General features: G+C 35.2%; 1 long non-coding RNA gene across 1 annotated transcript; it reads left to right on the top strand.

The window, feature by feature from the left end:
• The first annotated feature begins 1,043 nt into the window (after positions 1 to 1,043).
• On the top strand, positions 1,044 to 11,383 carry LOC136854948 (uncharacterized). Its single transcript, XR_010857840.1, has 3 exons — positions 1,044 to 1,217; positions 4,086 to 4,200; positions 8,804 to 11,383. It is a non-coding gene; the product is annotated as an uncharacterized lncRNA (long non-coding RNA).
• Positions 11,384 to 12,341: the final 958 nt, after the last annotated feature.

Raw genomic sequence — 12,341 nt, 5'->3', positions numbered from 1 at the left:
GGCAGCAGTTACAGAGTCCCCCACGAAAAATTACTTTTGATCAAAATGTGCCATGAATAGCTGTCAAACCTCAAGGCATTTTCCCAACGTCTCATTATTATGCCGAGTTTGAAAAATTATGTTTTTGCTGGCAACTTCTAACATAAAAAAAATATTAATTGAATAGCCTACCAGTTACTTTTTTCAAACAAATGTCCAAGATTCCTATTTTACAATAAAGTAGACGTGTTTAACTAATTATATTCAGTAAGGTTGAGGAAAAGACACTATAGACCCAATAGTTTTAGTTATGATAGAAAAAAATAGTAGTCCTGGATCCACTTGGCTTATTCATGGAAAATTCACTCTGCAACTGATTTGACCAGTTTTATTTGCTACACATACTTTTAAATTTACAAGAACAATGTATATAGCATTCACTGACATTAAGTCGATGCACTGGTGCCGGGGTCCACACCAAAAACATTATTATTATTATTATTATTATTATTATTATTGTTGTTGCTGTTGTTGTTGTTGTTGTTGTATCTACACTGTTTTCTAGGTCTTCCGCTGAAATGAAATATATTATTATTTTGTGCTAGATGCAAGCATTCGCTTTTTTTTTCCTCCAGTGAAAGCACTTGGAAACCATTGGTAAAGTGACTGTTCATTATTAAATAAATAATTTACAATTCATTCGTCATCCAAAGTGCACACTATATTGTGATGAAGCTCTCTCTCTCTCTCTCTCTCTCTCTCTCTCTCTCTCTCTCTCTCTCTCTCTCTCTCTCTCTCTCTCTCGCAACAATGGTATAAACAACAAAGGAGGTCAATTACCTGTTACTCTCTATCAGGACTTTTGCCCCTAAGCCAGTGTAAGCCGATTCCCATACAAATGTAGTCCTATTTTCTCCAGGTTTGTCAACAAGATCATTCTTAATCTTTAATTACAACGTGCATTCGAGGTATGAGTTGTTCTTCCTCGTAATTAATGACTCCTACCACCGTAATTATGCTTGTTGAGGTACTTCGTTTTTCCCCAGCCTAGCAAGAGTCGCTGTCTTCTCATTTGTCACACAAAGAGACCTGGACGCTCGTGATTGGTGGAAAACTAACGGACTGACGTCACTGGAAAACTCGGACCTGACTCTGGAAACCAGTACAACTTCCTCCAGTTTGGTCCGTGATGTTAGTGGCTGCATGTCACCGTTCTTTTGCTGCCTTGTGATTTGAAGGTAAGATTTTTTACGAAACTTAGTGCGGAGTATGGTAAATACAGAGATTCTTACCGGATTAAAATTGGCGTTCATTGCAATGTCTGTTGTGATAGAAATTGAAGGATGCTAGGTGAAAAGGAAAGACATGAAATGCCTTGGATAGTGTAACCGGTTAAAGTTTTTTAGGTGTTTGCTCTCATGTTAACTGGACCTTTGAATTTGTCTAAACTGTGTATATAGTACAAAAGGAATGGTGTTTTCACGGTGTAGGCAACAAGGCTACTATTTAAACAAAAATTCTCTAGGTTTCAAGAAATTTCTTAGGTTGCATAATTTTCTAATTTATGCACTGGGGTTTTGATACTTTCTGTAATGAGGCTTTGTTATACTTTTCAAGGGTTTATTGTAACCTTATCAGCCATTGGATACAGTAATCGAATCCTATATTTTGTTGATTTATTAATATATATAGAATTAGCTACTTCCAGTAAGTTTTTTTTTTTTATTGGTTGTCTCGCAAGAATGTACAGGGTCCTGACAAACCCGGAGAGCTGCTGATGTGTTTGAGGAAATTTGCAAAAAAAAAAAAAAAAAATGGCTGTTTAGTCTTTAATGTCGTAATTAACACTTTGAAAAAGTCTGAATTATATCATATTGAATTAAATCATATTGAATTAAATCATATTGAGGGGAAATTTCTTAGATATAACACCTAACTTGGGCTAGAGTGCTGTAAATCAGCGCTATAAAGGATGAATCCTAACCAATTTTCTTGACCAAAATTATCCTAGGACAGTCATCCTTGGCCAGGGGTCCCCCGAAACCGCCCACCTACGTTTTACATTACAATAATTTTATAAATAGTTTCTAAGACGTTATCAGAGCTAAAATTATTTGTTGATCATTGCATAGTAATAATTTAATAGGACTCGTGTCACCATTAGTTTCTTTTCATAAATCGTGTATGTTGGAAAATTGTCAAACAGGTGCATCAATGTTTTCAAAGTAGGCTATGGTTTTGGCGTGCAGCGGTGATGGTGCTGAATTGTAAAAGTTCAGTTATAAAGTTTTTGTTAGTCTACATAAGCCTCATGGGTAAGTTCGATGAAAGTAATTTTGTCCAAGGCGCGGCAGTTCGTAAAAGTTCGTTTATAGTTTTAATTTTTCTATTCTGTTAAAGGCACTAAAAACTCGTGACATGGTTGTGTGTGTGTGTGTGTGGGACCTGCAAGTGTACATTGAATAAACTGTTCGTTTTCATCGAAGGAAAAAAGTATAGTTTTACGTCAGACACGTTATACTGAATTCCGGGACAAATCTGTAAGGGGAAGAATCTGCTCGTGCAACAATAGTCGTATAAGCCTGCACATATGCCAACACCAAGTGTTCCTTAGACTTGGGCCAACACGACATCTCAAGAGGTTATAATGCGGTTAGCGACGATATTCACAAAGCTGGAGCTGAACATTTCCGAAGCCTTTTTATATTTTCCGTGAGATACAGTTTAACTTGTAACTCAAGTTCCATAAAAAAAAATAGCTAAAGTTTCCCGAAAGGCTGCATGCAAAATGTAGTTTTGTCAGACGACAGCTTGACTACTATATGAGTTATTCGCAAAATTGGCTTTGCTCTTGTGAACCTCTTCGAGAAGGTTATATATTACAGTATTGAAGGTAAATGGTCCATAGAACGAAAATTTATCTCTAGCAACGATGGGAGCTGAGCAGACAACACACTGATAATACATGTAGCTTTGTGCTGGCACCAACTAGGACTCACTCTCTCTCTCTCTCTCTCTCTCTCTCTCTCTCTCTCTCTCTCTCTCTCTCTCTCTCTCTCTCTCTCTCTCTCTCTCTCTCTCTCTCTCTGTGTTGAATAAGTTGTTCCGTATGAAAGAAACAAATATGTTAATTGCAGGCTATAGCTAGTGAAGTGAATTTGTATTGCTGGCCAGCACACTTTCTAAAAGCTGCTATTACTTTTTTTACAGGGTGATGAGAGTACGTGTCTTATTTAACGCGAATGAAGGTCTTACTGTGGTTTCATTTATCAAGTTTATTTTTGGAGGAAATGAAGTGGGTGTGTTCGTAGCAGTTTTAAGTTTATTTACAAACTCGTATTGGCAGTGCTATTTGCGTGTTAGTACTATTCCAAGAATATCCAGCTGTGAAAGTAGCCTCCTCCGTACTAAAATTGAGCACGAAATGTATATACTGCATGAATTAGGGTAGTTATAATCTCTTTATACGTTGCATTATAATCTAGATGGCCAAATATTTTTTTTATTCTTTGCCGTGTTGCATATTCGTCAGTCTCCGAAACACCTGGAATGCAAAGCGCAAACTAGTACATATTTATAAGCACCGTCATGGTTCGTAAATTGTACGTATCTAAGTCTGATTCCTAACATTAGTTCTGACACACCAGACCTTATGCTTTTGTAATTAGCCACGCTACTTGCGTTGCTCTTCTAGACTAATGGTTTCGCACACGAGAGGTGGCGTTCGTAGTTCATTTAGCTGACGACAGATAACCGTGCAAAAACATGGAACCAAAAATGTCATTAGATTAATGTATTATCTAGGGTTCATTAAGCCTGAATTGCTAAGTATTCCAAGTACATTCTGTTCTTACCTTTTTTGAGTATCTAGAGAGCGCGCACATTAGTAATTGAAGTTGTGTAGAACAAGATGATAAAATTAGGTAAGATATGTTAGCCGGTGGTAGGTACCGTAGGTCTGTTAATATTTAGGTAGGACGTACTTTAAAAAAAATCGTAGATATTAAATCCAGATTTTGTGTGAAAACTGCTAGCCTTCAATATTCTAAATTACACTATAAAATAAAATTAAATTTGGTTTAATACATTTTTATTTTCCTTTGCAGGAGGGACTTGAACTTGTAATTTAAGGAGATTAAGAACGAATTTGCTTATCTGCTGTCGTATGAAGAAAAGGTATTTCTGACCTCCTAGCTGCGAAGTGACTAAAACCATTTAAAGGTAAGAATAACAAGTTCACTATAACTTTTATTAGACGGGTTTCCAAAAGTCGAATTGTATGTACGGCCTTGTTTAAAGAGCCAGATATGTTATATAATTTTCATCAAAGTGGGTTCCAGTAATATAGCTTAAATTAATAGTCTAGGTTAATGTGATGATGCATAAAATTCGTAACTTAATGAGATTATTTTTCATTTTAAAAGGACAGCACTTGTGCCCCATCCCCAAACCTTTGCACTTACAGCATCTTGCACAGATCTCTCATAAGAACTAGAAACTGCTGTTGAACTGATAAGATTTAAGAAATTCGTACATTATTTACTTAATGTGTAAGTGCATTTTGTTCAGTGGAAATAACTCCCAAGAAGAAAGAGCTGCCCCCATGTTACAAACTTTTACTAATGGAAGTCAGACTTTTAACTGAACTAGGCCTCTGCTAGAAAATCTGAACTTGAAACTACAGTCACTCTATTGTGACTTTTCACTATTATTATTATTATTATTATTATTATTATTATTATTATTATTATTATTATTATTATTATTATTATTATTATTATTATTATTATTATTATTATTATTCAGACGATGAAACCTGTTCATATGGAACAAGCCCACAGGGGCCGTTGACTTGCAATTCAAGCTTTCCAAAGAATATGGTGTTCATTAGGAAGAAGTAAGAGAAGGTAAAGGGAAACACAGAAAGATGAGATCTCATTATCCAAATTACAAGTCAATGGTGTTAATTGCCATATCACTGAGGTTATAGGCCAACAATAAGAAAGTATTGTCCTTTCTCACTTTTGGACGTCTTCACAAGTTCAAAGCATAGCATTCTTCAAACAGTCCTCACCAAAAGGGAGAGCAGATGTTTTCATAATATGCAAGGCCAGGGAGGTCCTTAAAGCACCTAACAAAATCATAGGTACAGACAAAAAATGCAACAAAATTCAGTTGTTATTCAGTAGATTATGGTTAAGGTAACTTGTGGATTTGAGAGGGAATGGTTGATCAGGGGGTTAAATTAAGATTCTGTGGTCAGTGGCTGAGGTTCCTTTGGTTAGTGAATGATGGTTTCGTTGGTGGATGATGAGATGGATTGGTCGGTGGGTCAAGGTAGGATTCTGCTCTTGATTAAATATTAAATCTAGTTAGGAAATGGATTATTGCAGACTCGGCCATATGGTCAAGGTAGCATTGGTTAGTCAGTCGATTGTTGTTTACATTTCTAGAAATTCAGAATACTGTATTAGCTTTTGGCCAAGGTAAAATTGTCTGAGTAATTCAGTACTTGTATTGTGCTTACTACTTACACTCAAAATAATTAAAAATGACAATGCATTTATTCAACTGCATCAAAATATTTTACAGTACTCTGCATATCAACCCTTAAACTATACAGTAGCTGCACTGGCCTCTCTGATAACTGAGTAGATCAGGATCTTAATTGAATTATCAGTTAAAAACTTTTCTCTATTTTACTCCCGTGTATCAATGAAACAATTGCTTGATTTACACATTTGCTTGGTAATGATTTAACATAGATTTACTATTATAATCCATGGCTAGAGCTGCCCTTCTTAGACAATTCACAAGTTCATGGAATGTTACTTTCAATTATTAACTGGAGTCCCATACACTAGACGTTGACAGTAAAGTACACAGTTATACAGCAAATTTTCTGTTAATACAAATGCAATCTATATCCTGGGGATCTTTGAACTGTGTGACAATCCTATTAAGGAATCTGACAGTCTTGGGATTAAATTGTCTTTCTAGAACTACTGTGCACTTCAGTGCTTTAGGTAGCTGAGGGAAGGTAAAACACATTTAGGTAGAGTACTGTAGGTTATTAATTCTCTAAAACCTGGTTGGTCAATTGATTAAACTGAAATTACTAGTTAAGTCCTGTGTCAACTTAAACTTCTTACAGCTGATTAGTAAAACTGCTCAAGTAGCTGAGCACAGGAAAATGAGTAGCCTGTTGAGTAAAATGGTTATTCCAATTATTCCAGTGTTGAAAATTTAAGGTAGTATGATATCCATTAGTAAATTGATATTTGCTTTGTAATAAGGCGCTTCAGTGGATTAAGGTATGATTTAGCTTTAGTGGATCAAGATGTGAAGGTAGGATTTGGCTTCAATGGATCAAGATGTGAAGGTAGGATTTGGTCTGCTTCAGTAGATCAAGATGTGAAGGAAGGATTTAGTTTCAGTGGATCAAGATGTTAAGGTAGGATTTGGTTTCAGTGGATAAAGATGTGAAGGTAGAATTTAGTTTGTGGATCAAGATGTGGAGGTAGAATTTAGTTTCAGTGGATGAAGATGTGAAGGCAGGATTTGGTTTCAGTGGATCAAGATGTGAAGATAGAATTTGGTTTCAGTGGATTAAGATGTGAAGGTAGGGTTTGATTCAGCAGATCAGGGTGTGAAGGTAGGATTTGGTTTCTGTGGATCAAGATATGAAGGTAGGATTTGGTTTGCTTCAGTGATCAAGATGTGAAGGAAGGATTTAGTTTCAGTGAATCAAGATGTTAAGGTAGGATTTGGTTTCAGTGGATCAAGATGTGAAGGTAGGATTTAGTTTGTGGATCAAGATGTGAAGGTAGGATTTAGTTTCAGTGGATCAAGATGTGAAGGCAGGATTTGGTTTCAGTGGATCAAGATGTGAAGACAGGATTTGGTTTCAGTGAATCAAGATGTGAAGACAGGATCTAGTTTCAGTGGATCAAGATGTGAAGGTAGGATTTAGTTTCAGTGGATCAAGATGTGAAGGTAGGATTTAGTTTCAGTGGATCAAGATGTGAAGGCAGGATTTGGTTTCAGTGGATCAAGATGTGAAGGTAGGATTTGGTTTCAGTGAATCAAGATGTGAAGACAGGATCTGGTTTCAGTGGATCAAGATAAAGGTAGGATTTGGTTTCAGTGGATCAAGGAGTGAAGTTAGGATCTGGTTTCAGTGGATCAAGATGTGAAGGTAGGATTTAGTTTCAGTGGATCAAGATATGAGGTAGGATCTGGTTTCAGTGGATCAAGATATGAGGCAGGATTTGGTTTCAGTGGATCAAGAAGTGAAGGTAGCATCTGGTTTCAGTGGATCAAGGTGTGAAGATAGAATCTGGTTTCAGTGGATCAAGAAGTGAAGGTAAGATTTGGTTTCAGAAGATCAAGTTGTGATGTTAGGATTTGATTTCTGTGGATCAAGATGTGAAGGTAGGATTTAGTTTGTGGATCAAGAGGTTAAGGTAGGATTTAGTTTGTGGATCAAGAAGTGAAGGTAGGAATTAGTTTCAGTGGATCAAGAAGTGAAGGTAGGATTTAGTTTCAGTGGCTCAAGAAGTGAAGGTAGGATTTAGTTTCAGTGGATCAAGATGTGAAGGTAGGATTTAGTTTCGGTGGATCAAGATGTGAAGGTAGGATTTAGTTTCGATGGATCAAAAAGTGAAGGTAGGATTTAGTTTCAGTGGCTCAAGATGTGAAGGCAGGATTTAGTCTGTGGTTCAAGAGGTGAAATTAGGATCTGGTTTCAGTGGCTGAAGATGTGAAGGTAGGATCTTGTCAGTGAATGGACTGAGAGTGATAGTCAGTAGTTAATTTCAAGAATTTCTAGGACATTGGCATCTTCAGACATATCATATAGTTTATATTGACTAATATGAAAAAAACTTTAACAATTTGAATGTAATTGATGCTCAAGATGCTCTGGAAAATCAGTAAATTATTTGAACTGCATCCTAATCTTGGTTAATTTATCTTCACCAGACACTGTACCACTCTCTTTAGGGTTAAATTTTTAAGTTTAAATTTTAATGGATTTTTTTTGTCTACATGGTTAAAGTATGCAAGTGCCATTTACTTAATCTAGTTTGCATGCCAGTTTTTATAACTATAATTTTTGCAGTAAACTAACATGGTTTTTCGTATCCTTTGGTGAACAGGAATTTTTGGGTTTTGCTTAGACATTTTGTAAATATATCAGAATTAATAATGTGATTACTGAATGGTTTAGGTAGGATGGGTTATAAAAATACATTTCATAACTGGCTAGACAACGTATTGCGTAGTACCGTTACGATAAAATAGGTTTAAGTAAGGAACCTCATGTCGTTCAGTTGGACGAGATTGGTTATTGGATTACGTTTGGACTGGTTAATCAGTAATGATGGATAAAGATGGATAAATCGGTGGATTAATGTAAGAAAGCCTGATCAGTTTATTACTGTATTATGTGCAACAAGTGGATTAACTCATGACAGGAAAGTCAATGTATTGTTAGAGTGGATTAACCTGGGCTAGATTAGTCAGTGGAACAATGCTGAACATTATAGTCCAAAGGACAAAATAGGATATATTAGTCAGTATAATGAAGGCTGTGTTGAAATTTACCATATATGTTACTTTGGTGTGTCTTTATATATAAGCAAAGTTTTTTGTTAATATTTGATTTGATAAAATGTCGTGTCACATTTTCTGTTTGGGCATATATTGTGTGCTACATCAAATCATGTTTAGTATTAAAAAAAGATTAGTTTAAGGGTCTGTTAAGTAATGTAAAATGTTCAGATAATGAGAATGTTAATGAAATACTCCTTTCTTTTCACAGGTTTGAAATTAGTCATAGCACCAAAGAAAAACTTGTGGGCTTGTGGTTTAAACATGAAGACCTACTGCAGACACCCGCTGGATCACGTTGAATTAAATACCACGAAGAGTTCTTTTGATGTAAAATTGAAAATCTGCAGCAGATGATCTCTGGACCACACTGAAACACTTGCTACGAAGAGTTCCTGAGGAGAACATTATTTCCATTACAAATATAAATATACTTTTAATTTGCAACAAACTGTTATGAAGTGCCAAGTAGGTCCACAGAGTTGGAAATCTGTAGCCAGCTTTCAGAGAGTTTCGGGAATAGGATATTTCAATACAAGAACATTATCCACTATGCAATAGTTTAATTGAACTGTTAGGCAGATTGGGTTTTTCAGTCTGTAATCTTTTTTACTTAAGAACAATGTCCACTCCCATGTATGGTCATTTGTTTTCTATGCATTTAGTGCTCCATTTTAGTTAGTAAATGTGAATCTTTGCTTAAAAACGGTTTAGAATTAAATTCTCTCAGATGTTACCTGTTTGTCTAGTCAAATTTTTCATATGATCAAAGTCACTACTGGACGTTGGTTCCTAGTTGTCTGGTAAGTACTAAGATGCTGAATGGAAAATGCAAAAATGTGACTAGGTTTGTAGCAACGAAGTTACCAGATTCCTCGTTCAGTGTTAAAAACATTTAAAAGTTCTCAGGATTGCTACGCAGTTTAGGTGCAAGCACTTTCGTTGGGTTTAAATTACCTTTCGTACAAATTCTATGACCGTAAAGGAAATTTAGTTATTTCAAATGCCTGTAGGTACCTCAAAGTTGAAACCAGACCAACATATAAAGGACATTTTGTTTCCCATAGGAAGTTACTAGTTTTGCTCACTTTTGTAATTGAATCTGTAAAGCGAAAATGTATAAAAAAAACTAGCATGGCAAGTGTATATCACTGTAGTTCTTAGTTTGTTGGCCTAGACGAATTTGGGGGGACAACCGCATTGGAGGCATCTCTTGAGAAACAAAATTATCTAGGTAATTTTCCTCTCACTTTATGTAAACTTGTTAACCACTTCAAGTAGTAACAATTGCCCATATTGACGACTGAAGGTAGTTGTATAAAGCATTCAGATGAAGGAAATAATAATGGGGGGGGAAACAGTAAAACCAAAACAAGCCTCAGTATTAAATTACTTTACTCTAATGTGCAACATTTTGGACACCATTCCATCTTCAGATTTTTTTAAAATCAAGAATATACATTTATACCCAGAAGAAATTAAACGATAAAATTTTAAGTGTAATGAAATTCGATCAAGTTAAATTCAACGAAAATTATCTGTAAAAGAGCTTTTGAAAAGAGGCATAAGTTCAAGGACCTTTTTACCTTAAGGTAAGCGGTCTGTTTTTCATAAGAGAATATTGTCACGGCGTTTGCATATTAATTTTAGTGATTCTGATTTCAGTATTTATGTAAAGCTTGGTTTGAAACATCTAATGTTAGAGACTTTCTTTGGAAAGAGATCTAAGCATATGGAAGAAAAATAAACCATATTTTGTTTCTCGAGAGTAGTTTCCAATATGGATGTATTCCCAGTTCATCGGGGTACTTCAAATATTTGTATGGGAATAATGTATCATAATTATTAGAGTTACTCCAGGTGATCTGTTATATTTATGTGATAACTAACGCCACAATATGATAATCAGGTCTTATGTGCATTACAGTAATTTAGAGGAAATGTAGCCTAATGTACTTAATCTTCCATACTTTCTAATTTTCAACGTTTAAGGTATTAGTTGTCTATAAAGATTGGTAAATTATTCCAAAACTTTGTTTTTGCTAAAATATATGCAACTTTTAAACAAGTTTACATTTGTGTGTGACTGACAGGTTAACAGTTTTATATAGACTTAAAAACATAATATATTTGGCATTTTTTATAGCATTCTGCTCAGGCTAGTAACGTATAACTTACGTTTCAACTAGTTGCTATACCATTGTCTTTCCCTTTGAAACAATTATCATCTGATTCTGAGTATGTTGTCATGCTTATTGCTTCAAACTATTAAATATCAGTAGATTTTCATAACTTCTCGCTCACCAAGGAAATTGTAAGATTAATTTTAATGGCCATAACTTTATCTTACTAGTTCAGTTTTTTCCGGCAGTAAAGTAAATTTTATCACGTGCAGTAACCACTGAACGAGACTCGTTTTAAATTCTTTTAGTGCCTTGTTACTCAGTAGGCTATAGTCCCATCGTTTTTTTTTTGGGGGGGGGCGGATATTGTCATATCTTTGTAATTACACGTGAAAACTTTGCCGAAGTGTTTTTACGAATAGCAGAGCTAATAAAATTCCTTTCATATCTTTGGTGAAATATGAATTAAGCTATAAGCAGGTAACAATGTTAGGCTATTGTGAGATTCAAGCAGTTTGAGAGAGTAGTTAGAATACCAGTTGCTATCATCTGATGGAATCCTGTTTTGGCAGGTGTTAACCTTTCCTGAGTATTTAGGAGCTAATTCATATTCTCTTTCGAAGTTTATCCATTTGTGTATTTTTTGTTTTAATAAAGTTCTAACTCAATTGGGTTCCTTCTTTTCCAAGGTGTTGCTTCAGTAGTTTTCACCCGTCATCTAACATGGTATAGTGACTTAACCGTAAATTCATTTTAGCTTTTATTCAGTATAAAATCTTGAAGTTCATTAATGCAGTCACACGTACAATATGGCACAAACTAGTATGTTTTGCGTAAACTTGTTTAAACTGTAACCTTCTATGTGGCTGTTTTTTTAACGGAATTTTTTCAACTGTTCATAAGCCTTAGAATGACAAAGTTGCTGTGATATAGAGATCGCATGGACATTTATATCACCTCTGTTTTCATCTTGCCATTTTATCGAGGATTTCCATGAAAAAGATGCCCAAGAAATTTTTGGTAATGGTGCTATACAGAATTTTGATCAGTTTTCAAGACAAATTTTCTCGAACCTGTATGCTAGAAATACTTGTAAATAATTTTTGATATAAAGTATTCTGGCAGTTAGTAAAAAACATTGATTTTAAGGATAAGGCTCAGAATAGTGTTAATTTTGTGTTTAGATTCAGTTAGCCTTATGCCAGAATGGAGTCAAGCTCCTGGGCAGCCCATAGTTCATACAGTACCTAAATGTACTTTGGGCTATAGGAATTTTAATGTAACTAGATAATTTTGATACGAAGCTTTTTGCTACTTGAAAAACACTTGAAATTAACTGCAGCATATGTAATCGTTCCTTTTCAGTATTGTCATTCTTCAGTTCAAAATACCTATTGTACCTTGGTATAACAGTAACACTCAAAATCTTTGAACTTTTAGAGGATTACTGTCCTCCTCATTACAGGGAACGAAACTAGATCAGGGATTATACATGGACGGATCATTTATATCAGGTTCCTGCTTGATCAAGCAGGAACTGGATATACATAACCAGTGCATGTAGAAATTCTGAATGTTTCATTCTCTCTGATGAGGGCAGTGTTTCTTGTAAAGCTTAAGGATTTG

This window comes from Macrobrachium rosenbergii, chromosome 3 (genome assembly GCF_040412425.1).
Source record: "Macrobrachium rosenbergii isolate ZJJX-2024 chromosome 3, ASM4041242v1, whole genome shotgun sequence".
Lineage (NCBI taxonomy): Eukaryota > Metazoa > Arthropoda > Malacostraca > Decapoda > Palaemonidae > Macrobrachium > Macrobrachium rosenbergii.
The sequence above is the reverse complement of the archived record's forward strand: the minus strand, read 5'-3'. Positions and strand labels throughout refer to the sequence as shown.